The sequence below is a fragment of the Camelus bactrianus genome, chromosome 2 (assembly GCF_048773025.1).
Source record: "Camelus bactrianus isolate YW-2024 breed Bactrian camel chromosome 2, ASM4877302v1, whole genome shotgun sequence".
NCBI lineage: Eukaryota > Metazoa > Chordata > Mammalia > Artiodactyla > Camelidae > Camelus > Camelus bactrianus.
This window is the reverse complement of record NC_133540.1, coordinates 48,484,265-48,511,730: the sequence shown is the minus strand read 5'-3', so window position 1 is coordinate 48,511,730 and position 27,466 is coordinate 48,484,265. Positions and strand designations below refer to the sequence as shown.

The window sequence follows — 27,466 nt, the reverse complement described above, 5'->3', positions numbered from 1 at the left end:
ATTTTTGGCAGTTTTAGAGCCTGTGTACATTTTGAGGGGACAAGGAGGAATTAATCAAAGGAAGAACTGTGAGAATAAGTTTGGAGAATGGGGGTGGGGAGGTGAGATTTGAGGTGGAGAAATCAGTTTATACGAATTTCAGGATCAAGGAGATTTTGGAGGCTGCATGTGACACAGGTGTGCTTGGTTGGAGCACCGTGTGACAGCATGAGGGGTGGGGGTGGTGGGAGCTGGGCTGGGAGGGGAGGTGGGGGTGGAGTTTGCAGAGCTAGCAGGGGCCAGATCCTGGAAGATTATATGTGCTGTATCCATTGAACTATATTAATGTTTCTTCTTTAATCATACTGTAATAACATTTGCTGCTGGGTTTGCTGTATTAATTCATATTTTAAAAAATTCCTATTTGCCCAAGCTGAAAACTTTGTAAGTTGTGTTTGTGTTTGAATATCACTACGTGTGATAGCTTACATTCCAGCAGACACAATCTTGAGGTTTAATTAGACCAATTTTACAAGCAGTTTTATATAAAACAAATGTTTCAACCCATGTCTTTAGAATGGAGACAGTCATCTCTGAAAGGGGCTTCTTCCTAAAAGTCCAACTCAGAGGTTTTTTGGTCTTGGCGGTGTGATTACCACTGTTTTGAGTACCTTGCCCTGCAAAATATACACCATCTCACTTTGCAGTGTCCTAAGATGGGCATTTTATACCTCTGTCTAGAACTGGTCATGGAGTTAGGTGTACCAGGAAAAAGGATCTAATTTCACTGAAAAGATGGAATATACATTTGCACTAATGTCTGGAAAATCAACTTGTGCCTAAATTTTAAAGGACTGTAAGACGAATCAGTGAAATTTTTGCAATACGCTTTTACTGTATATTCTGGTAAAGTCATTTGGCCCCTAAGCCTCAGAAGGTTAATTGGATCTCTCGTAATGAGTGACTACACACAGTCACACATGGTTTGGAAATTTATTTATTAATTAAAAATTGTTATTTTTCAGGCAATAACATTGAGGTGCTAAATTCAACTCTCTTTTATTGAGTGGGATTGTTCTAAATTTGTTAGTTTTATGGCTCCTGTGATGAACATTATTAAAAACGAGCACTAAGAGCCAACTTAAATAAAAAAAAATACCTATGTTGCTTAAATATGTTTTTCATCTCTACGTCTAGCAAATAGCTTTTATGTAAATTTGAACCTGCTTTGAGCTTTTGGGGACAAGTATAATAGCACTGAGTCAGGTATTTGCCATGTACCAGAGGTGGCTACTGAGTGGGAATTTTGTTAGTTAAAGGAGTCACTCTTAATAACAAAAAAGTTGTAAGACAAGCAGGAGGAGGGGTGGGGAAGGCAAGGTTTGAACCTACTGTTTCATTAAGCAAAGGAGAAAAATATTTTGCAAATACAGTTCTGTATCTCATTTGCCTCTCCTATTTCCTTTTTCGCCTTCCAGTTTTTCTTTCTTCTTTCTCTTGTTATCCTTTGCTGTAAAAATAAATGTATTGCTTATTTTAGCACTTGATAAATGTCATATATATGTAATTTTCTTTAATGGAATAGCTTATTAGTTTTTCTTACGGCTTATTTCTTTCATAGAGACCCATCACATAGATGCCAGGAATTTATAATATCTTAAGTGGTACCTTCCTGAGGAAAAGAGAGAAAGGTATTATCATTACTACAACACATCCACGTACCATTAAGAGTTTCTTTTAAGGGATTAAATCTGCAGAGAAAGAAAGAAAGGGATCCTAAAAGCGGCTGCTGTATCAAACCCCACAGTTGTAGAAGAACAATCTGCAAGGATGTCTTTTGCTTTAATCATTTTGTCTCTTAGCTCTTCTCTTCTTTTAAGGATGTTCTCAGTCTTACTATCTCAGATTTTAGTGTACATGTGTGCTCTGGGGAATGGAGAGCTGTGGAGAAACTCAAATACTTCTACATAATAGGTCTACATAATAGTTATGGGAGAGAGAGCACATTTAGAAGATGGGAAACTTTTATGCTGGAAAGACCAGGCCTTTCAGATGTTTGAGAGATTGTTACATGGGACCATTTATGAAGACCATCCCAGAGATCTAGACCATGAAGGCTTGAACCGTATCAAGGGTAGGAAAACTTTGTGTAGACTTCTAGATGTAGACCCTGCGTGACTTTAAGGGGAAGGGTTGAGGACTTAAAATATCAAAATTTACAAGTACATAGTTCCTAGGAATGACAAGACAGGTCTCTGAAGGAAAATTCCATGTGGCTTTCTCAGAGAGTCCAATTCCTTTAAAAACAAAAATATAGCAACCTCCCCCCACCCCAAAACTCAGATGCAACTCGATATGGAAGAAAGAATAATATGTATGCAGAATTTTCTCAAGGGGGAAAATGGTACCTAGAAGCTCCTGTGTCAGAGCAATTTCCTTTGAAATAGCTATATCAGATGTACTAAGAAATGGAAACCCTTTGGTCCTGGTAAATTTAGGAGACTTTGCAACTATACGTTACAAGATATTATTAGTCAGAGATATCCCATGAGTAAAACTGCTGTAAACATTCAACACATAAAATACCTGGACATTAAGTATCCACAGATATTATAGAATTCCTGTATGAGAGAAACCTCATAAATGTAGCAGCCTAAGGTTTAAGTCAGATATTGGAGATCATCTCAGTGACCCAGGGAAGAAAGTCTACATCTGTGATGGATTGTACTAAGGGCTTTAAAATGCATGGATTCTTGTTGCTACTTAGAAATTTAGTTGGTTTATGACTCAGGGAAAGGCTCTGAGATGATGTTAATAGATCTGAAGAGGCGATGTCTGTCAGGAGGGGATTGGTCAGTAAAGAACTGGTAGATACGGGGGCTGTGGGTTGGCTGTATCAATCAGAGAGAGCACAGAGCATGAGGGAAATGCTTCCACCTATGGAGCAGCATACTTCTCGAAAGAGATACTTGTTACCATTAACATGAAAATATATGACTGCCTCCGTTTTATCCAGTTCTAGGATCATCTTCAGATTGTAATTTGACTTCTGTGCACTTGCTACTTAAAAAAGAAAAACTACAGAAGATTTGAGTATCCTGTCTTTTTGGCAGTTTTATTTTTTACTCTATGTTACTCCAGTAAAAAAAAAAATATCGATTATATACAGTCTCTTGTGAATTATATTAGTCTGAGGTTTTAATGTGTAGTTCAGACAGTTTTTGTCACTGGCATGATCACTGCACACAACATTATGAACCAGACCCAGGATGTTGATGCTTACCCTCTGAAGCTTCATCTGGGGCTACATGACTCATTTGTGCAAGCTGGAAACTGTTGCCCCTTCCTCTGAGTAGACATAGCTTTGCACCAGGGAAGCTGGCTTGGTGAGCAAAGGGTGGGTTGGATCTCATCTCTTATTTTCCTCTTGATTGGTGCCTTTGGTCAGTGACCAGCCTGTGCAACCACATCAGTGGCTCTGATAGCACCAAGTTCCTTAGCAGCTGGCAAGCCTGATGGCATGCTACACAGTTTGTGTGTATTTTTTGGAAGCATATTGTATGTATCTTTCAGATTCATATTCAATGCACAAAAATGGCAAATTAGGGGTGGTTATTTTCATTTTATGTGTTAAATAGGGCATGAAAATTATTTGTTTAAATAATTTCTCCCATTATTTAATTTAGAAAAATGTTGAAGAACACATCTAATAGTTGAAATATATTTTACTTTAAAAAGTTTTTGTTTGTTGAGTCTCACAAAAAGTCACATAGATGTCCTGTCTTAGCCACACCCCTCTCCTATTATCAGAATAGCTACAATCTGCAACGTCTACTCTTTTTTTCCTTAGATTTAGAAAGTTTTGAACACACATACACACAAATATTTATGGCAGATTGTACTATTGTTCCTAATATTCCTTTTCTCCTTACCCCAAAAAAGATAACGCATTCTTTTCCCATTGATGTGCAGCATGGTCGTCTGATTTGCTCAAGCCAAGGGATATGCCAAATCTGAAAAGTTCTTTCACTTCTGCCCCTCCACCCCATTCCCCTCAAGAAAAGCAGGTATGAGATGGGTGCTGCTCCTCCAGCCTGGATTCTGGATTGAGAAAACAAATGAAGCAGACTCCATCAGCCCACAGCCTGCACCAGAGCCACAGCCAGCCTGCAGTCCTCATTTAACATGAGTGAGAAATAACTGCCAGAGTTAGCTCTGAGATTTGGGGCTTGCTTGTTGCCACAGCAAAAACTATCTAATACATGTTTTAATGTTACTGTCATAACAAGTATTGCTGTAACGTTGCCAGCACTCATTGCTGCTTTACACTTTTACACCACTGGCGGTTGTAAACTGCTCTCAAATGGACGACCTCATTTGATACTCACACCTGCAATTGACAGTAGGTGCCTTAAGTTGACACTAAGAGAAGTTCACGAATTCTCTCAAGGTCAAGGTGCTGGTAAGTGGTAGGACAGGACCCTGAGCTCAAGTTGTCATTTTTCTGGACCTTAGGTGACTAATCTCCAATCCACTTTACTAACTTTTTAAGGTTGCACACATCCCCATTGTCCATCATGCCAGCCCATGGTGACTCTGTCTGTACAGGTACTTCATCCATCCTAATTCCTTAACTGGCATTTCAAAGACCTTCCACCAAGATCAAGGGAAAAATAAAAACCCTCATCATATCCTCCACACAATTCTGAGTTGTCTGTGTGCTGCAGGTCTCTCTAGCCTCAAATTCTTACTTCGTCGCCACCTTGATTGCTCCCTGGCCTCCAGCCACACTGGCTTCTTTTCAGTGTCCCGGGAGAAGTCATGCTTTCTTCCACTGCAGGGTTTTGTGTATATTATTCTTTTCTGCTAAAATGCCCCTTCTCACCCTACATTCATCCCCACCATCTACCATCCCCTTCCCCTCAAAATCTAGGTCACTCCTATCCTTTCTTTAAATCTCTGCTCTGTAGTCAGTGGCAGGGAGACCTCTTCTGACTTTCCAGATCTCACATCGAAGCCTAGACCCTGAAAGGACATCTCCTTCTGCCTTGACTGGGATCGATGTGGTTCAGTTTGTGTAACGTCTCTAAACTCCATTCTTTTCCCTTTGTTATTATTTTATGAGTGGTTATTTATCTTACTCACCCTAGTACTTAGCACACTCTCTGGTACCTAATAGGTACTCCACAAACATTTCGTGAATCACTGAACATTCAGATACGACACTGAACCCTGACTCGGCAGCAGCCGGTGCAGCTGAGCCGACACGAATGGGATGGGAGTGTCAGGTTTTGATAAGGGGGGGGACTGCTGTGGGGAGTTGGAGACGGTGATGACAAGGGAGTTTGGTGGGAAGCAGCCAAGGGGCTGTTGGTGGCCGCTGCAGCATGCCAGGTAATAATCAGAGAGCCACTAGGAGGCAGCCCCCTGGGTGTGTCTAGTCGAGGCTCACCCCACTGAGGACGCACATGCCAAGGACTCACTCACTTCTCTCCAGCAGCTCAAGTCTTCAAACTTTCTTTCCAGTTTTCACAAAGCTGATGTTTCTAGACTTGCTTGCCAGTGAAGCTTAGAGGTTTCCACGTGTTTTCCTCACCCTTTCATTCTCCTGAGGTGTGTTTTTCTCTGTAGATTTATTCCTTTTTTTCTTTTGCTTGAAGGAACAGCAACTTTGAGGCCAAGTAGAACAGAGGAGGAAGTATACCCTCTAAATCTATGACTGGCCCACGGCAGGTCCAGTTTTGGAGCCCAGTTTGGATGCCCTCCTGGTATCACTGCTAGTCTTTGGGGGATTTTCTCTCTCTTTCATTGGGCTGCTTCCTAATCTTATTTCGTAAACAGCAATATAAGATTTCCACTTAAAAAGAAAAACAAAGAAATAAAAAACTTCTTCCAGGTTTTCTGATAAAGATAGGTGTGTGTGTGTGTGTGTGTGTGTGTGTGTGTGTGTGTGTGTGTGTGTGTGTGTGTGGTGGGGGGTGCAGAATTGGCCTTACACCTTTGAAAATAATATGTTGATTTATGATGATTAAAAGGGAGAAGTAGAATGGAAACAGGAAAAAATAGCACTAGTTTGCCTACGAGAGACTCAGATTAAAGGTAAGGATTCATTTTAAGAATGATGAGGGAGGTGTTAGTATTGATCTGGGTAGGGAGCTACTGACTGTGAGCAGGACATCCAAGGAGGCTAACCAGGGAAACAGCTCAATGGGTGATACTTGGAAAACTAAGACCCCATTACAAAGCTGGGGGACTGCATCAGAATGCACTTGAACCCTGGCGTGCACACATTTAAATCTCCCAACCCAGTTGCACCCTTTTGGTCAAAGTGCACCCGAGTCATCCCCAGTGGAGAGTTCACATTGCATGGTCCAGAGTCTTGGAAGGTCCTCACTTATCTAAAGGTCTCCTCTGTTTGGGGAGCTCAGGGGCTGGCTAAGAAGGTTTAACATTTTTCTATTAAAAATGACACACACCCACTTTCTCCCCTTCCATGGCATGTGCAAATCTAGTTAGCTGAATGTAGCTTAGAGACAGTCCTACACTGCCCCGATGGGTACAGGCACACGCTTAGTCATACAAAATAGCACCGTTAGCAAGGGCGTGTGCTAGCACATGCCATTAATTCATCAAGTGAATTCCTGTTTGTTCTAAGTCTCTACCGAGACCCCAACAATGTGTGATTCCGTGAAACATTCTGCCACAAACTTGGTTCTGTCCCTTGTCTGTCCTCCCTTTGCTTGGCCAACCCCAGTTTAGGATCTCCTGACAGAGGGCCAGCACTCACATTGCAAAGTTTTCATTTTTGACCTGATATCTTTGATTTGTTCTGCTACTGTTCCTCTTTGTCTGATCTTTTCATCATCCCTTTATTCTTGTCTCTTCTCCTTCATCATCTTAGTGCCAGGCTCCTCGCCCACACACATCTGATCTACCCATTCTCACTGTCAGTTTCCAGGTTGGCCTCAGCCAGAATGTGATGGTACTATACTTCTTTACAACATACTTTTCATTGTAACATAAAATGTTACAGCAATTCAATGATACATACTCTTCTTTATTTAAGAATACTTGTGACACTGTAATTTTTTTTTCACATGGGTAGGTCTGCCCTCCATGATGTCTCCTTATCATCTTGCTGGTGAGTAGAGACGCCTGTCATTGAGATCTTCCCCATGCCTAAAGACCACCAGAATCACGGCTTTTACATATGGGAATAGTAATAAATACGTTCTGTGTGGCAGCCTGGGCTTTGAATAGGGACAGGAGGCGTATCAGGCTACAAGCCTTGTATGATTTCCTTGAAAATATAGAAGAAAGATGAGTTAAATAGGGTTTTCAGCATCACAGATTCTGTGTGTCTCTGTAATGCCCTGGCCAGTTAGTTCTGCCTATCCCTTGTGCTATGTCATCCCCAATGGATTATTCTGATTTCCCCTAAAAGTGAGAAAAAACAATTTTCTCTATTGCTGGCATTAAAGGGTCAGGAAGCATCTTTATTTCTCTATTTCTGGCAATAAAGGATCAGAAAAACTGCTTTCCTCTTTGGTCCTAAGCAAAGGAATGGGAAGATTATTAATTTTAATATGAAATTATTTAACCATATAAAATAATTTTATATGATCCAGCAATTCCACTCTTGGGTATATACCTAAAATAATTGAATGTAGGGACTCAAAGAAATATTTTTACACCATTGTTCATAGCAGCATTATTCGCAATGGCCAAAAGGTAGAAACGACTCACATGTCTATTGACAGATGAATGGATAAACAAAATGTGATATGTGAATTCAATGGAATTATTTTTCAGCTTTGAAAAGGAAGGAAACTCAGACACTTGCTAAAATAAGGATGAATCTTGAGGACATTGTGCTAAGTGAAATAAGCCAGTCACAAAAGGAAAAATCCTGCATAAGCCCACTTATACGAGGAATCTAGAACAGTCACATTCAGTGATAGGAAGTAGAATGGCTGTCGGGGAGGGAGGGAGACAGGGAGGACGAGTTATTGTTTAATGGATACAGCCTTTCAGTTTTGCAAGAGGAGAAGAGCTCTGTACATGGATGGTGGTAATGGTAGGACAACAATATGAATATGTTTAATGACATCTAACCGTACACTGAAAAATGGTTAAGATGATAAATTTAACATCATGTATATTTTACACCTATTAAAATTTTTTTAGACGTCACCTCTAACATGTGAAACCAATTATAGGTTACCTACTATGTGCCAGATGTTGAACTAGGTACTTTACATACATTTATTACTGATAAATATTATTATTCTCATTTTACAAGTGAAGAAGCAGAAGTTCACAGGAGTTAAAATAATTTCATGAGATCATGCAATAAAGCAGCAGAAATGAAATCTGAATGCAGGCCCGTGTAGTCTCCACTACGCCACAAGCCCACTACCCGTGTGTACTAACGTATTTGTGCACACAGACACACACACAACCCCGCACACACATAGGATTCTGTATTTTCATCTCAGTATATAATGTGTATTATTCTTCAGCTTAATTAATTGTGTTAATTACTATAAATACAAATGTTGAGGCTAACCACTTAATGAATATGGCAGAGTTAAGCCACATAATCACCGTATGGTGCGTGCCATGGACCATTTCTCATTGCTGAAGGCATCTGAGAGGCAGAAGTACTGGGCAAACACAGCTTTACTGGTTGCTGAGGTAGCAGGGAATGAGACTGATTGTTTAGGCTTCAGGCTTTGCAATTACAAGCTGGCATTTCAGTAACGACAATTTAAAATTTAAGTTCCAAAAAGGCTTAAGACCAGGTCCATCCTCTGACCTTTTTTTCTCCCACAGTTTTGAGATTACTTTTAACATGTATTTGGTGGTGCTGCTGGAAGATTTTTCTAAGCATTTTGATTTTTTGTTTCCATCTCTGATTGAACTTGATATGTGTTCTTTGTGTAACAAGAACAGTCTGTCTGGTGTAGGCAGGAATTGGGTCCCCAGTACACAAAACAGCCTTGGCCCTGCTGGAGCATGTATTCCCTAGGTAGCGGGCACAGAGGCAGGGTAATTGGCTACCTCCTGGTTGTAAGTGCAGGTATGTTAACTGTGGGCTTGAGAGGAACCTCCATTTTGGGTTGCAGTTTATTATTAGGTGAGGAAATTACTGGACACCTCCAGCTGCCATTAATCAGACACAGAGTCAGACTGGAGCCAAGTGAGAAGCCTGTGGGTGGATTCTGCCCGGTGCTGTGGAAATACAAGAAGACAGAGACAAATGTTTTCCAGCCTAGCAGCACTAAACTCTGCCCTTTCACAGTCCTTAACATGCTTGTTCAAATTGATTTAGTTCATTTCCCCCCTCAACCTCACCATCCATTTTCCTTGAAGACGGACAGTTTTATGTGTTGCTACCATGTTATTCTGTGTTGCTACTCTGCCGGTAGCTATAGTGTTTCAGCAACGTTTACTTCCAGACGAAAAGGATGAGGGGGCGAGGGGGAGTGGAGACAGAGGGAGGTGAGGTTGCGTCATTTTAATTCTTTTTTTTATGGGGTGCAGAACATGCCCATCATGGCACTGATATTCTCTCTCCTCTCCCTCTTTTCTTTATTCCTTTTCTCTGTCAATGATTTCCATGAAAAAGCCCTGAATAACATTTCCCACTTGAGAAACACATCTGTCAGGTGATGTCAACGCCTGGCTTCCTCTGCTTCCTGTTGGGTTCAAACGTGGCCTTCTCTCATGGTCCTGGAATGCTGACATGGTCGAGTGGCCAGAGCCAAACACAGGTAGGGTCAAGCTGAAAAAATCGACGGGGGCCTTCTGTCCTCAGCTTAGCTTTGGAGGGAATGGGAAGAATCTAGGAAGCGATTTATTGTCTCTGCTGGTGTAAATTCAGAAGAGGGGGATGGCGGAGAGAAAAAAAAAAAAAAAAGAGACCGCAAACAGCCCCATCAGCTGCAGAGACATCAGTCAAGACATCCCAAACATCCCAAGTGCTGGTCCAGTTGGAGACATTTGCCTCAGGATAAGCAGGAATTCAGATCTGACCCTCACCCTCAACATTTTTGGAAGTGGATGAAAGTGTCTTATCTGAACATGTAAGAATATTTCTGGCACTGAAGGCCACAGACGAAAATTCAGAGTTAAAATAAATACTCAGAGAAGGAGAGGAAACAGTGAGGTTAAAGGTCTGATCAGATACGCGCCTCTAAGCTCACTGACTTCACCACACGCTCGTTTTATTCCATCCGGTTTTCATGTACTAACGTACGCCACAGCAAACAGACTCTCTTTTTACTCTTCCTGCTTTTGTGTGGACGGGGAGAAGACGACAAGTCCGGTGATTTAGGTAGACAAATACAAATAAAATAAGCAAAATAAAATTAGATAAGCCAGTTTGAAGTGTGTAACCAGATATGAGTATTTTCCATTCTTTCCTGTGCACCAGTATTTAGTTATGTATAGTGCCTGGGTCTGTGGACCAGTCATGATTATTACTCAGTAACAGAAAAGGTTTAAAATCATATCCTTAGAATGAATTTGCCATTTTATGAAGAAGTAGAATCTGGGCAAGGACACTTAGTGAGATAGCCATATGCTTACATACACACGCACACTTTTTGTTTTTAAAGAAAAAAATGTTATTACTCCAGCACAGATTAAGCTTAAGGATCGGGGTCTTAGTCATCTAATGACTTTCCAGGTGGGTCCTCTCTGGGCAACTGGAGGTCACAGGGAGGACACTCTGAGTGGGTGCTGAGATAGGGCATGTGGTAATCCTTATACCATCAGCATGTAGATGACAGTCCCTTGTTTCCCTGCCGTTCTCAGGGTTTGCATGGTTGACTGTTCCTAATCAGAGATCACCTTGGTGACACACCGAGTTTCTCTGAAGCTGGGCACCAGTAGGCCTTCAGGGAAATGAAGCATGTGGCTACTTCAGCCAGACAGTCAGTCTCTGTTTGATGACTGTGCAATGACTGAGAAAGCCTTCTGACTTCACTCCTGTGCTCCAGCATTGTCATGGCTTTGGTGCTTGGAGCATCGATTCAGCACTGCCTTGTGAGATCCAGGTGGGCAAATGAATTACCCAGACTCTCTTTCTGCAACAACTGAGCTCCCTTTGATGGGATGCCACGCAAATACCACTTAATAACCCAAACTTTCTCAGGAAGAAGATCCAACATATCACAAAACTACTGTCAGAAATCTTTTCTTCTGACAGTACCCTTTAAGTTATTTAAAATCTCTTTTTAAAGGGCATGAGAACATATGTGCCCAAACGACTTATTCACTGAAAAAGTTACCTTTACTGTTTTGGAGAATGTGCTGCAGAAAGTTTTCATAGTACTATTGGGAAGCAGGAGATTTTATGATCATTTGTTCAGAATCCAAAGTTGGGATGTACGTTGTAAAATATTAGGACTGTCTTTCTGGGAACCACAGAACAGATGTTTATAATCAAGAATGTTCCAGAAAATCAGAATAAGTGATTGCCACAGTAATGGCTTAAATAATTAATATTTTAGTAGCTGTTATTCATATTTTATCTGTGTCAATCTTTTCCCTCACACAGGAAAATAAAAATGAATCAGTAAAAACATTTTTACTTGGATCATCCAAGGAACTCTCTCAAGAGACAGAGGAGAATCCAGACAAAGAACTGATAAAACTGGTTTTCTTAATCTGCCACTTTCCTTATTCTGCCAGAAAGTTAGCAATCCAATGTGAGCATGATCAGCAGTGTGTAAAAAACCTATAATTAAGGACTCGGATGTTTTCTCTACTGGCTTTATCTTTTAAATAAGAACACCTCTTCAACTGTAAACAACAGCTCTTGGTGGCTGTTTTTATTTGAATAAAATTGTGTTTAAAATTGTTAAAAATTACAAGTTTTTGTCCACATTAAATCATAATGTGTGTGTGTGTGTGTATGTGTAGCTTTGTTACAAAGTATTCCTTCAGAAGACTGGAATCTATTAATCATGTTTGTGGGATGCTAGTAAGTGGCCTTATGCTACCAAAGAAGGATTTCTGTTTCACAGGGGCAGATGGAGAATAATTGAAAGAGAAAACTAAATTTTATTCTCAAGTATAAATTATCATAATACAATATGCCTATCTCTTACATTCTTTCCACCTTCTATTATTTGCTGACAGGGTCAGGCTTGCCTTTCCTTGTTCCCTGTTTTCCAGCAAGGCACTGTTAGATATGGAAGGGAAACCGCTGCTTTGACCATGGGAGGATGGCCCTGGCCTTTGCTTCGGTTCAGTGAATTCGGAGAGCTGCGTGTTAAGGGTGATGGGCTGCACTTTGAAGCCCTAATGGGCAAGACTTTCTGCTGCAGAGCAGGAGGCTTCAACTTGGTTGTATGGTAGTACAGTGTGAGAACAAAGGAAAGAGGATCACAGTGAAGACGCCACTGAGAAAGACCATGCAATCACCTGGACAATTAATCTTTTTTAGTTAAATACTTGTGACTGCATTTTGTTTGGGCTACAAGCCAAGGGAAGTGATTTTGGAAGACGCTCGGTACAGATTCTCATCAGTTATATCAAACAGCCTTACACAGCATGAACACACTGTAAGAGTACAGATTACTTTCCAGAATTCCAGAAAACACAACCCAGTAAGAAATCTTAAATCATTCTATTCCACATCCTTCAAAATTGAAAGCGGGCAAACACAAGAGCTGGCCATCATGAGTCCGTCTCATTACTTTATTCAAACTATGGCTCATTTGACTCTGTATCTCAGTTTTTATTTTTAATGAGAGAGCCTACATGCTTGCCTTTCTATTCAGTTTCCTTTTTTTTTTATCATCTTTCTCCCCCTAATCATTATAGTGACTATAGGTGTAGCGCCTTTCCAAGCCTCTTGGAAGGCCTCTTGTATATTGCAGTAGGATTTCTGGAAAGGCTGAGTTAGAAAGGGGGAGTTCTTTCAAATACTCTTTGACTTTACATCTGGCTGGGATTTAAATCCTGAACTCTTATGTCTGACCATACACAATACCAAAATATTTATCAATAATTTGGAATAATGTCTCCATTCTAAACCACACAATTCAAGAATGAAAACTTGAGAGTTTAATGACAGAACAGTTTAATATATATATATAAAATTTGTATATAATGACATATATGCAGTTATATATAATTATATATAAATTATATATACCCATTACATATTAATGTGTATGTATAATTTACTTATACATATACACTCACATTCCCTTAGTGTGTAAATGTATAATATAGGAAACAAAGTGAAACAGATTTCCCTTGTGCTTAAAAGTTACTGTGTTGGATTTAGTATAATTCAACAAATACTTAAAGAACAACAGTCTATACTAGGTGTTAGCAATAAAGAGAAAATAAGATAGATAGATTTTTGTCCTTAAGGTTCTTATGGTATAATTTAGGAGGCTGAAAAGTAAACAGAATTTTATTGTGTGACAAGGTTAATGGCAGAGGCGCTGGGACAGCATCGTGTCCAGGCTGCTGTGCATTGCAGGTGCACAGACTGTGCTAGAGGGTTGGAAAATGTACAGAGAATTGTCAGAAGAAAATATGACCTAGAAGATTGCATTTTGATGTGAGCTTCTCTTTGTGGATGATCATCAGACTAATACAATAACCTTAAAAGCCTTCGTTGTTTTTCTTAATTATGTTCCTGACTAGATATAATTTTTTCCTTTCCAATTCTGACGTTTTGTCATCATGTGATTAAAGAAATTTGATGGAGCTTCTGGTTTTGTAAGGTATGCAAGGTTTAGAGAATAAACAACACTCCTTTTATGCTCATTCTTATTTTTTGTTGTTGTTGTCGACTTTAGTGAATTTCATAGAACTTGGCCCCATATATTTTTGAGACAGTTTCAGAAATTCTGTGAATAATTTAATAAATTATTACCATGGTACTCAACTTTGATGGAATGATCATTACATAAATTAGTGATTTCAAAACTGCTGAGTTTTGGTTAAGTCTACATTATGACAATGTGAATTATGATGTGTTTTATATTTTAGTTATCAAAACCATACTGGATTAGCCTGCAGGAATTCTGGCCAATTTTCATGATAACTGGACATGGCCATATAATGTGCTATTCAGCTGCACAGCTGTATAGTCTGCATGTTTTCTGAGGGACGTGGCTTTACTTGTAGGTTCGCATTAAGAAAATCTCCCTCCGTGAGTTTGATTTATAGCTCAGAAACATATAAGCATGTGCATACTAATGTTTACCATTAAAACCAAATTATATATTTTATTATAAACATTGCATATTTTCTTTCTAAAATTCACATGCCAGGTTTTGAAGAACTACACTATAGTTTTATGGAATATTTTTTTTTTATATCATTCTTGTAGTGGATCCCTTATTTAGAAAATTCCATTTTCTTCTGATCATAGTTCAAAGAAAAATGTTCCTTAGTGGGTATTTAAAATAGGTGTTGAATTTTTTCATTATAAAGAGGCTGGATGGCACAGTGGCTAAGTGTGTGAGTACTGAAGTCACAGGCTATGCGTATTCCTTTCGTTTTCATAATTGCCTGATGCTATAACATGCACACATCTGATACATACAGACTATGTTTTCTTTCATCCCCATCTGTGGGTTGAGATAGAACAACAGAAGGATGTAGAAATTACTCTAGCATGAATCCAGTCCCCAGTGAAGTTACCATTCTGGTTTAACTTAGAAACAGAATACGTATATATTAATAAGGACAAAGGATTCATTTGAGTCTTGACTGTACTGAGGCCACCTGAGTTTGTGACAGTAGGTAAAGTGACTATGAAGCTGTATGGAAGCTGTTTGCTAACAGGATTGATTCCTAGAGCTAAGATAGGTGTGCTAAGTGGAGAAGGGGTCCATAAGCCTTACAAAAACAAAATAAAACAAAACAACCCACCTCTTAGCCACGAACAGCCCAGGACATTCTATGAACTGGAAAAGCCCTGCATCGACATAGTTCCAACATGGAGAGTATCTGTTCCACAGTCATTGAAATAAAATTTCTTCATCAAGCTTCAGCAGTGTGTAGTTCTTATGGTTTCAGAAGGGAGGCAAAGGAATGTTTCCAGATGTTTGAAAAATATCATTTGAGGCAGAACGTTTAGCAATCGAGTTTCTACTTTAGTTGTGCTTACCTTTGAGGAAGTTCAGAAATTTCAACTTAAATAGTGGATGTAAAGTCCATCTTAAAATTCAATTTCAGGTGAGTATTACCTTCTTTTTAATTTCTTCTTTTAATGGACTGGTGACATAGAAATACTCTCCTAAACCAGCTGGTATATTTTAGAGACAGTGCTGGACGCAGAGCAAGATGTTTCCTAAATATTCTCAAATTCTTGCTTCTGTATTATCATTATTCATGGCAATTGTCATTATTTATATTCATCAGAAATAATGAATGGAAATTAAGATGAAATTAACACGATATTTTTATTCCTTATCAGATTATCAGGATAATTTTTTGACAGAAATTTATGTAAATTAAATATCAATTACATTTTCAAGATTTTATACAGATGTTTACTATGACATAATAATTTCTGTAAATGGGAACAAGTTAAGTTTCCTGGGGTAAATACCAAGTAAAGTTTATATTAAATGCTGCCAAACTATTCTATGCATTTAGCAATATTAGAGACAGCTGAAACCCAAATTTTGTGTGCTAAATATCGCCTAAAGTTTATGATACCATTAGAACATAATCTGTAAACTACATAACTAAATTTCACCAATATTTCAAAGTTTTCAGGTGGATTAATTTAATGAATTTATGATTGTTATATCTATCTAGTTCAATTTTTAAATGTGGATAATTTACTGAAATGTAACTAATAGTTTTCGGTAACCTCTAATTCAGACATTTTGGTATATACTTTCTCTCCCAATACTCTAAAATTGAGGAAACGACAGATGATTACTCCTCATTTGTGCAGAAAAACCCAAGCTGGAAAATTAACGGCACAGCTGGAAAGGCTAAAGAAGTTAGCATTTAAAAATGCTTGGATAGGCTCAAAATCTATCCCTAGATGCCAGAAGTGGCTCTTTTTGATTTAATCAACCCAATTATGAAATTCAGAACTATTTAAATAAATGCTGGTGAAATACGTTTGTCCACACTGCAACTTGCACAGACTTTTTTTTTCTCACGATTGTCTCTCACCAGTCATCATTTGCTTCTGACAAAGTGCGTTTCTTATACTCTCTTTAAAAAGACAAGTTGCTAATTGACTGGCAAGGTAGCTGGCCCGGGTTAGAGCTCTGTTATTGAATTCCTGTAGTGGGAGTGAAAACAAAAATACTGATGGATACCCATGTTATGCCTACAATTAACAGAGTAAACATCTTAATAGGCATAGAAGACACAAGCAGATGTTCTAATTGCATGTCTGTGAGAAACTGATGTTTACTAGCTCCACTCTGGCTTGGCCTCTGAGACCTCAGGAAGTTACCCTCCCAGTGGGGATTTCAGTGATTTATTGATTTCAGTACAATGAATATTTCAGAAACTAGCAGGATTTTTAAGAGGTTAAATACATCCTTACAAAGGTTAGCATTAATTCATGCTTGAAGGGAATGCTAACTCTGCTTTAACCAGGGTAAGGGTGGTCACACTGGCCACATTCCTGCCTAAGTGGGAAGGCACATGGACCAGGTAACGAAAGGGGTTTCTTAACAGAGAATGTGGAAATAAAACATTAGCACATTATTTTTTCCCCTAAACTGAACCAAAATGAGGCAGCTGTGAATAATGGCAAACGCCTGAAAATTCGTGGTTGAAGCACTGATGAGTCTTGGTCAAAACAATAATGACAGAGGCTTGTATTTGAGACGCTCAGGGATGAATAACCTAATAAAGCTCAGAAACTTGAAAGATTTTCAAATTCTTAAGAAATGCTTAATCTACCACTCACCTTCTATATTGAATTTACAGATATCTCCTGATGTATTTATTTGGCCATTGTTTACCAGGAAGAGTCTAAAAAGAAATTGATGGGTACTTTGTACTGTCATGCTTTCTTTCTTCTTAGTCATGCTTATGGATATGGATAAACTGATATTGAGGTGGGAAGCCCCATTAAAAAGATAGCAGGACCCCCAGGCAGGGCCACTACTCTCCTACCAGCACCATTTGGTTCCCTAGCCCAGCGGCATTATCTTGCTTTTTAACTCTAAAACGGCTTACTTCTAGGAAAGCAGAACTGATACCTAAGATTCTATTGGTTCCCTGAGCTAACTCCTGATTGGTCCATTCATAATGCCTCATTTGCATGGAGCTCACTCCTGACTGGCCCATTTCTATCACTCCTGATTTGTCCATTTCTACAAAGCTCGTTCCTAATTAGTCAACTTTGTTACACCTTATTTGCATATGATGTTGCAAAGTATAAACTGGCAGCCTATAAAAGCCTGCGTAAACCTACAGACGGGGTCCAGAGCTTGGAATATTAATTCCTCTGGGCCTGCCGGCATAATAAACCTGAGTTCTCCAACTCTCTGAGTGCTGCTTGGTCTCTCGCCTGGATCCAGGTTGCTGTCACAACGGAGCTGTAACACTGAGCTGAAACACACTTCCCTGCAGCAATATGCTATATAACAATATGCAACAATATCCTTGGTATTAATAACAATACTCAATACTTATCCAGAATCATGCCAAGTACTGTGTAAATGCTCCAAACAAATTATCTCATTAAAAGGATGCCATTACATCAGGTGAATAAGTATGAAATCATTGACAGACTATTATTTTGTAATAAATGCAAACAGTATTTTATCCTAGCTTCTCTTTTAAGTTGTGTTCAATTATTGGTTGTTTGCCCTATGACCTGGTTAAAATTTTTCTTCTTTAGACTAAAAAAAATAGGAGAATTTTGTAATGGAACATGCTTCTGCTTGAGATCTTATGGCTGTAGACCAGCTCTGGCCACAAGTATCTGCTGGGCATCTGAGTGTGGCTGGTCTGAACTGAAAGACCAAGAATGCATAAAAGAGGTTAAAGTATTACTTTAATGTTTTTATATTGACTACATGTGAAATTGTAGTATTTTGACTGACTGGGTTAAATAAAATATATCATTAAAATTAATTTGACCTGCTTTTTTTTTTTACTTTTAAAAATGTGGCTACTAGAGAGTTTAATTTTAATTACCAGATTATTTACCTGTTGAGCCCTGTACTGTTTTGCCAGTCTTGGACTCAGAATGCATACCACCAAGTTCATTTCCTATTCTACACTGATTTTTGCATGGTATTTGCTTGTTATGATGGCAACCATAGAAAACCCATCTTCACAAAATATGACATCATCAAAAAATGGAATGTGTTCTAACATTGAAAGTGTGAATGACCTTGATCTAGCAGTTCTCATGGTGTCTAATACATGTTTTGCTATAAATTCCTCAAATGTTTAACCTATCCAGTGTCACCTCTGAATGTTACTTGTAGTTTCCTGGTATGCTTGGGCACAGAGTTTGGGAACCATGAATATAGTCCAGTCAGAAACATGACAATTTTTAGTTCTGTACATATCTCAGTAGAATTACAACTTCAACAGTGTTATCAGAAAACATAATCTAATTCATCCTTAAACTCATTCATCCACCCATTTACTTAGTCATTAATGTAGTCATTCAGATTTTATTTAAAATGTGTAAAACACTGAGCACTGGGTGCTGGTGATATAGACGTGAGAACACAGACCTGGAGTTTGCATTCTAGTGAACAGAAACAAAGAAACAGATTATTGACTCCAAGTGAACAAATGCATAAGGTACTTGCAAATCGTAATGGGGGTTGTGGAAGAAGTGACACCATAGAGCACAGCTAGGGTAGGAGTGGGGGATGCAACTTTAGACAAGGTGGGCAGAGAAGACCTCTCCGAAGTGACATCTGAACGGACACCTAATGCAGGGAGTAGCCAATTTGGGGCAGAATCTGAAAAGAGCATTCCGGAAGAAGCAACAGCAAAGACCTTAAGAGTGGAAATAACTCAGGTGTTATTCACTGGGGTGTTGAATAGCAGAAAGGAGACACTGTAGGTAAGGGGAAGGCTGATGTGAAAAGCTGGAGGGGTTCGCAGGAGCCAGATGGTGTGCTACAGTCATTAGTTTCCATTTTTGTTTTCCAAAAGCCAGGCTTAAGGCACCTAGGAAAATGCTTTGCATATAACAGGTGCCCAGTAATGTAGATAGGCAAATACTGGGTGCCTAAAATGGATACAGGGTCCAGCTTAAAATATAAGATTAAGAAACCTGGGACACAAAGAACTTTATGTCACTGCTCAGGCCAAAAATATGCCTAAGTCACGTTTTTTGGCTTGCCTACTGAAAAATCAGAATTCTTTTTCTAGTTTTAAACTTCTCTTGCTCTGAGACTGACCTTTTTTGGCTACCACAAATAACTTCCCTCTTTGACCTTCAATTTCTACTCCAGGCTTAAAGTTATCATTCTTGGCAATCCAAGCAGTATGCCTTTCTGGTTTCTAGTTTCTACTGAATTAAAACTGTTTCCATTTTTATATCTGCTTCTTCCTACTCGTAGCTTTCTCGGTTTCTTTTTTGATCGATTTGAACTTCTACTCTTTCAGTAATAGACTTGTTTTATTCCAGGAAAGATAAGTGATCAATTATTTATATTCTCATCTGATTTACGTATATGAGGTTGTGGGGTTTGAGTGGCTCCATCTGGGGACCAGCCAAGACTGAGATCCTGTTGTTTACGGCATTACCATGATTCAGTGGTGGCCTCCAGGTACACTCTCAGGCAGCTCATTCCAGAGCTCATGAAACAGAAAGACAGACAGACTAAAAGAAAATGCTCATATCACAGAATGTATTAAAGAACTGCAAATATACAATGGTAGTAAAGGACAGGGGACTGAATAAACTGACACACTTGGAATAAACAGGGAGCAAGTAAACGGAAGGCCCATCCAATCAAGTCCAGCTTAGTCATGGTCACATGCTCTGGCCCTCCCTATTGATAGCATGGTTACAGAAACCAGGTGTGGTAGGCATACTGCCCTTAAGGTGTTCATGCCCTGATTCCCAGATGCTGCCAATATATTGTCTGACATGGCAAAAGGGATTCTGCAGACATGATTGTGTTAAGGACCTTGAGGTGGGGAAATTATTCTCGATCATGTAGATGAATCTAATCTAATCACATGTGTACTTAAACACTGGGGAAGATTTTCTGGCTACAGCAGAGACAGAAGTGAGGATGAATGTAGGGTCATAAAGGTGTGATGTTCATTGCTGACTTTGAACACAAAGGAAGGGACCACTGGCTAAAGAGTGACCTACAAAGGGCAGGGAAATTGACTCTCCTCTAAAGCCTTCAGAAAGGAACACAGCCCAGCTGATACCTTGATTTTTGCCCAGTGAAATTCATATCCCACCTCCAACCTACAGTACTGTAAGAAATTAATTGTGTTGTTTAAGCCACTAAGTTTGTGGCAGTTTGTTATGGCAGCTAAAGGAAACTAATATAGGACGTAAAGCAAGGGGCTTGGCAGGTGAAAGGTGCTATATATATATTTTTTTTCAGGTGCTTTTTCATTATAGGTTATTACAAGAAATTGAATACAGTTCTCTGGGCTATATAGAAGATCCTTGTTGTTTATCTATTTTAGATATAGTAGTGTGTATCTGCTAATTCCAGACTCCTAATTTATCCCTCTCCCCTGTTCCCCCCCTGGTAACCACAGGTTTCTATGTGTATGAGTCTGTTTCTGTTTTGTAAATACATTCATTTGTATCTTTTTTTAAGATTCTGCCTATAAGTGGTATCTTTATATCTGTCTCTGACTTACTTCACTTAGTATGATAATCTCTAGGTCCATCCATGTTGCTGCAAATGGCATTTAATTCTTTTTTTATGATTAAGTAATATTCCATTGTACATATATACCATATAAATAAACAGTGCTTATATCTTTTCAAATTAGAGTTTTTGTCTTTTCTGAATATATGTCCAGGAGTGGGATTGTTGGATCATATGGTAACCTATTTGTAGTTTTTTGAGGAACTTCCATATTGTTTTCCATAGTGGCTGCACCAATTTACATTCTTACCAACAGCATAGGAGGGTTCCCTTTTCTCCAAACCCTCTCCAGAATTTAGTATTTGTTTCATTGTTTTTATCTGTCTTAAACACCATATGGCCCATCAATTCAACCCATCTTTAATATGCTTTACTGATTGACTTACTTTCTGATATTTCTTATGAGTTTTATCCATTCCATTTTTTCCTGACTTCTATAGCAAAATTGAACACTCCCAAACAATGCAGAAACCACATGTTAAAAATCCCACAAAAGGCCATCCTCACAGGTACAGATAAGTTGAATGTGTTCAACTGGGTCCCTTCTGTTGAACATGTACAAGGATGCCATGCTACCTTGATGAGTCTCACCTTTGCCTCACATCCCCAATGGATCTGAGGAGGATGTCTTGGGAGTTTTCCAGCACTTCAGGCTAGACAGACTCAAATTCAATGTGTAGGTTTTCCCAGTTGAGAATTTGTAAATTCTCTGTTTACAGTCTGAAAGTGAAATACACTATTTAGTTATGCCAATACATTGGTGAGGGCTTTGTGGGCAAGGGCAGACTGTATCTGTAAACCTTGGTTGTGCATATAGCTTTCAGAGAAAAGAAGTCAGTTTGCACACATGCGGGATCACACATTCTGATCATTTAAGAGAAGTAAAGCAGTTTAAAAACTACATTTGGCTTTTGTTTCAAGTTTCAAATATGAAAAAATAAACAACAGATCATTATGTTTTCAAAGTAACAGCAGATCAAGGAGGCTATTGTCTGCTTAACTAGTTCAGAAAAATGTGGCTTTTGATAAACTTTTGAACTCAAAATTAGAGACCAGTCTACTTTGTTTTCACAAACACTGCTAATAACTGATTGGGTTTGTTTTCACCTTTCCTCACTTGAAAGTCTTTTAAGGTGGTTGAAGATGGACTGAAAGGTGAGGTTTTTCCCTGATATGGAAAGCCAGTTTATGTTCTCTTGAATCAAAATATTTATGGTAAAACAGATGAAGTCAGGTTCCTTGTCTCAGGAATCCTTGGTTAGTAACAAGCACAGCCTGTTTCTAAAGGATAAGACTCGTGTTAGCTGAATTTAGTTCATTGATTCCATCTTTTCATTTAGAAGGTTTTTTCCCCTTAATTTGTATTTGAAGAATGAAAAGGCATTATTAATATTTAGTTGTCTTAACAAGGTTTCATATCCTAATACAGAAAATGGCTTATTAGGATCTCTTCAATTACACTGGAACTATTAAACAAGCCAATTTTTAAAAAAGTTAGTCTCTACCTAGATATTTTCTTAAAGAATTGATCAGTAGCCACTACAGTAAAATTATTTGCTTCGGGATGAAAAAATTCAGTTAAAAGACTCAATTTCATAGAAAGAAAGCAGTTTTTAAGCAAATGTTATATAATAAATGAACTGGATAAGTACTAATTTGATTCATGTTTGCTATGATCAGCCAAGTGGCCACTATTTGCTATTCTGTTACAATGAGGGTTTAACCTTGCATTTTCTGTTCATGTTGTCACCAGGTTGTAATTTTCTTGGAGATCGATCCTCCAAGAATTACATAAAGGAAATTTTACTAATTAGTCCATGAAGGTGTTTTAAGTGTCTTATGGTCCATTAGTTACACTTTGATGTTCAGCACCTATTAAATAAGCCAAGGTTTAGGCAGCAAGGAAGAAAGCAATGCTTTCTTACTGCTACTAAGAATTACCAAAGATGACAAAAATTTGTAATAAGGTTATTTAGTTGTAACATAAAATCTGAAAAGTATTTTAAAATGACATTTAAACACTTTTTATTAAGAGATGATATGAGAAATAAGAAGGAACAGATTGAATCTGAACTCATCGTGAAATCAGTGATGCACCGTGCCTGTGTGCCCACCCCAACTCCAAATAAACAACACTTGTAACCAAATACAGCACAAATATCTCACGTCACTAAGTTAGAGACTAGACAAAAAATTTTTGGAGTATGAGAACCTTAGTATTAGGCTTCAAATTTAGAATTCCAAAATCTAGAATTTATAGTGAGCTCTTTATTTAAAAAATAGTCAGAAAACTTCATCTTGCCTAGAGCAACTGTAGCTCAAACTGGATTGAGCAGAACTACACATAAGGGGCTGCAGATTGGGCTGGTACCTTGGGAAGAGTGAGGACCATTGCCAGCAGTCCACATGGCTGCCTCTTCTCACTTTAATTTGGGAAGATGGGGGAGGTGGAATGGGAACAAGGGGAACCAAGTCATAGAGCTTCTGCACTCTACTGTCCCTTGCATCTGTCCCGTGCTTCTAGTCCATGTTGTCTGGACCAATGCAGTAGCATCTTAAATCATCTCACTTTTACTCTCCCCATAATACATACAACACCAAACTCTTTTTCTGAGTGAAGCCCTAAGATTACTTTTCTCCTGTTCCAAAAATATTTTCAGTAACTCTTTACCTTGTACTGAATTGATTTAAATAATAAATTGGCTTCTGGCATTTAAGGCTTCTGTAATAAGATTCCCCCCTCCCCCAATTTCCAGTCATTATACCCTTGAAGTGTGCTCTCCAGTCTTAGGTACATGAAGGGAATGACTTGGCAGAAGAACTCTCAACTATCATGAATGCATTGGAATTACCACTGACATAACACAAGTGTGGGTTACATGATGTTATTAATGTGAATTCTATGCTGTGCTATCTCATTTTACCATTTGTGCTTGTCTCACACATATGAGGCAAGATCCTCTATTTTGACTGTATATCATCTTGTTAGCTTTATGGGAGGGCTCCCAGGAGATCCACTGTAATTACAGAGCAGATAACTCTGGACTCCTGTTTCTTCCTCATATATTGAGTGGTCCCACAATGTCTTTAAAATCCAAACATCTGAGAGTGTCTTTACTGTAGAGACAGCTAGAATTTCCCCTCTAGAGAGAAAAGAGGGGTGGCCAGCGGCACACCTGCGGAAGTCTTACTTCTGAAAGAGCACTGGGTGTCTAAATAGGATCGTATCTGGCTTGATAAACAAGCAACTTTCAGAGCGGAAACTCCTCATGTTCCAGTATTGACACTTTATGCCATGTGTCTTTGAGCAACTTTTGAATCTCTCTTCCAATATTTAAAAAAGTAAAAACAAAACAAAACAAAACAAAACGAAAGATAAAAAAAAGCAATTGGGATTAAAGAGGTATTTAAATAAAAATATTTGGATACTCAACTGAAAATAACTTTGTCAATAGGTTTGCTTGTTTTTTTTGAGCACTAACATCAGTCAGATCCAGAAACTGAGAAGTAGCATGGGGCGCAGGAATTTGTAATTTTGGCATCTATAAAGACAGATGTTGATGATTGAGCCCTCCTTAAAAAAAAGTTCTATAAAAATATACTTTATGTAGATTCACAAATGCTTTATAATCATTTAATTTTAGTTCAAGGTTTTTCTAGTTTGGGGGAAGTGGCATGGAAAATTTAGTAACAACCATGACTTAAGAATGGAGTTTATAGACGTGGATGTTTCTGCTTTGAAAATACAAGTATTAGTTCTCTCATTCTAAAAATAGGTTGAAAATAGCTTTTAAATGTTATTTATCAGCTAGGGGCTGCCTGATACATAATACTTTCAAGTAAATACTCATGCTTTTTATAAAGAGAAATGATAAAGACGAGCCTCTTTGTGGATGTTTCCATTAGGGGTTTAGACACATGCTCTTTTTTTTTTTTTTTAAACTAGCTGATCTTCCAGCAGGAATGTATTATTTAACATCTACTAGTATGTGGTATATACTAGTAGTATTTTGTACAAAAGCAGGTGCTGTGAAGGATACAGAGAGATTTAAACCTGAACAAATATAATCTAGTAAAAATGGCATCTAAGCCCCAGTTCTCCAGAAAATAGAGCCTGTGGTGAAGCTAATGTGCTAATGTTTCATTGGAGGAGTATAATGCCAAGGGAAGTGAGGAGGGAAAAATGGATGGGAGTCAGAGATGGAGGAAGAGTAAATACAAATGTCACGTTATTATGTTGGCCAGAGCTCAACAAGAAAAGACCGCATAAACAGGGTGTCTCTGGAGAAGCAATATGGCGTGTTGTGCGCTGAAATAGTGGCCAAGGAAGGTATAGCTGAGAGAATGTACTGTCTCCTCATCCTTCCCCTCTCTCCCTCTCTTTCTGTCTCTTTTGAATTCCCTGCACTTTCAGGTACTGCTCCCTGGCCCTTCTGTGCAGGCCCCCAGATCAGCCAGTGTCTCCGAGTGCTGATGCGTGGGACTGAGGTGTTGGGGAGTGTTTGGCTCCAACTGTCCAGGTGCCAAGGAGACCGCGCTGCTGGAAGACAAGGTGATGCTGGGGAGAGGAGTCCAGGCTTTCAACGTGAGAAAGCAGGACAAGCAGCAGAGGCAAGCTGGGGCAGATGAGAACAGTCCCATCTGGGGAGGTGCATAAACTGGGCCTCCAGGAAATAGCATTTTCTACTGGATGATGGTTTAAAAAAGTGCTTTAGGTGTTCAGAGAATTGAGAGATCCCTGGCTCTTTTGAAATTGTTTTTGAACCTTTATTTCAAGCAAGAGGAGGAAGCAAACATTGAAAGTATGCCTGCACTGTGCCAAGACTAATTTGTTTTAAAAGAAAGTGGGAATAAACACCGGATATGCAGACTTTGTAGTGGAGAATACAGCATATTCAAAGAGAAACTAAAAAACTTGGAAAGGAAGAATGAAGGGTCACATGGACGTGATTCTAAAATGGATTTAATCGCGTTTAAATATAGATCTATAAAAATGGTTAGCCAAATAAAATAATTTGTCTTACATTTCATAGTTCTGGTGTCAAGAAAAGATCCTCTTCTATTACTTTGACAATCACTCTTATGACACATAAGAGAAAAATACAAAGTGGACCAAAAATAAATTCCTCATTTCAAGTATGATGGTGAACAGAAATAGCTAGCCTTTTTAAGGTTTCTGATTTATTTATTTACTTCTCTACATCATGGAAAACACTTTGGTTACTTTTTTTAAAATTGTAATTTCAAAGAACTATATAAGAGAGCATTTGTAGAAAAAGATCCACAGACCCAGGCAATGTTACAAGTAAATAATTAATAAAAATGATCTTAAACTATAAAAGTAAGGAACATCATAGGTCCATCTTTTTGTTTTAGGCTCACCTTTGTCTTCCCAGAAAATTTTGCATTTTATCCTCTAAAATAGTGCTTCTTGGAGGGAAATGCTTTGTTTGATATTGAAATATGTAGCAAAATCTGTATAAAAAGCACTTCGTAGAGATAAACAGGAAGTCATTCAATCTTTGAAGGGAACTTGTAAAACTAGTTGCTGGTGCCAAAAGGAGTAGAAAAGCTGTGATTTTTGTTGGTTCTCTCTAGCCGAGTGGCCTTCAGGCTGAGGCGGGGTCGGGTGAGTGCAGAGCATGGCGGCAGCCTGCTGGCGGCTGTCTTGGGTAATAGCATAATGCTCTCTCTGCAGTGAGTTTCCAGTGATAATAATTGATCTAATTAGCTGTGGTTTCTGCTTCTTGGGGAATTCTGCTTTTTTGGACTTCGTATAATTCCTCTATAGGGTCACCTTTACCAAACTGGTAACTCAAGGTCAGGGTTCTTAACTATTTTTCTGCCTCCCTAATATCCCCATGAGTGATACTCCCTGGGGTGAAGGGGTGGCCCACCTGGGCTCCTTGGAGCTGACCTTAGAGTCTTGGAAGCACGTGCCTTACTTGACAAAGTTGCCTTGAGATAGTGGTGCGTTCCTTCCAAGGGTTCCTTCAAAGCTTCTAATTGAGCATATTTGTTCTAAAAATCAAAGAAACTCTTCAAGATTGTGCAGCATGATCTTGGCCAATTCTGAGCATAAGAAGGCGAAATCTCTCTGACGCTTTCGAATGCACAAAGAAGGTCTGTGTGGAACCTCCATATTACAGAAGCAGGTTGTTTGTTGAAGAGTCTTTCATAGGACTTGTCTGGTTGTGTAATGTGATATCAGCATCTCAGCCAGTTATCTTGCTGGCTCTGTTAGGTTCGGGATGACTGAGCCCTTCTCGGCATGGCTGTAGTTTCAGATCCTCTGTCAGTGGTACTTACAAAACGTCAGTGTAGCAAGTCTTACCTCAGTTTGGATAAGCAAGATATTTTGTGACCTCTAAAAACTCATTAACATTACTAATACTTGTTCCTTTAGGACAAAAACTCTCGACGTTATTTACTTTCACTAACCATATAATGCCCTCAAGTCTGGATGTCCAATAGCCAATTTGTTACTACAAACTTTTGTTGGACATCTTATTTGATTCCACATTAGGTCCAGGCATATAAAGACAACTAAGTGAAAATTTAAAATGAGGCAGAAAAATCTACAGGAAGCAGAAAGAACCAAGTAAGATAAAGTCTCTTACAGTAAAGGCAACAAATTCAAGTCCCATCAC

General features: G+C 38.8%; 2 long non-coding RNA genes across 3 annotated transcripts in view; one reads left to right on the top strand and one right to left on the bottom strand.

The window, feature by feature from the left end:
• LOC123616184 (uncharacterized) overlaps positions 1 to 27,466 on the bottom strand; it is a 187,111-nt gene that overhangs the window by 22,235 nt on the left and 137,410 nt on the right. The gene's annotated exons all lie outside the window — the stretch shown is intronic.
• Positions 286 to 11,877, top strand: LOC123616185 (uncharacterized). Of its 2 annotated transcripts, XR_012498980.1 has the most exons (4): positions 286 to 7,120; positions 9,611 to 9,755; positions 10,801 to 11,042; positions 11,546 to 11,877. It is a non-coding gene; the product is annotated as an uncharacterized LOC123616185 (long non-coding RNA). The 2 variants fall into 2 exon arrangements; XR_006724066.2 differs by lacking the exon at positions 286 to 7,120 and having other exon boundaries at positions 7,134 to 9,755.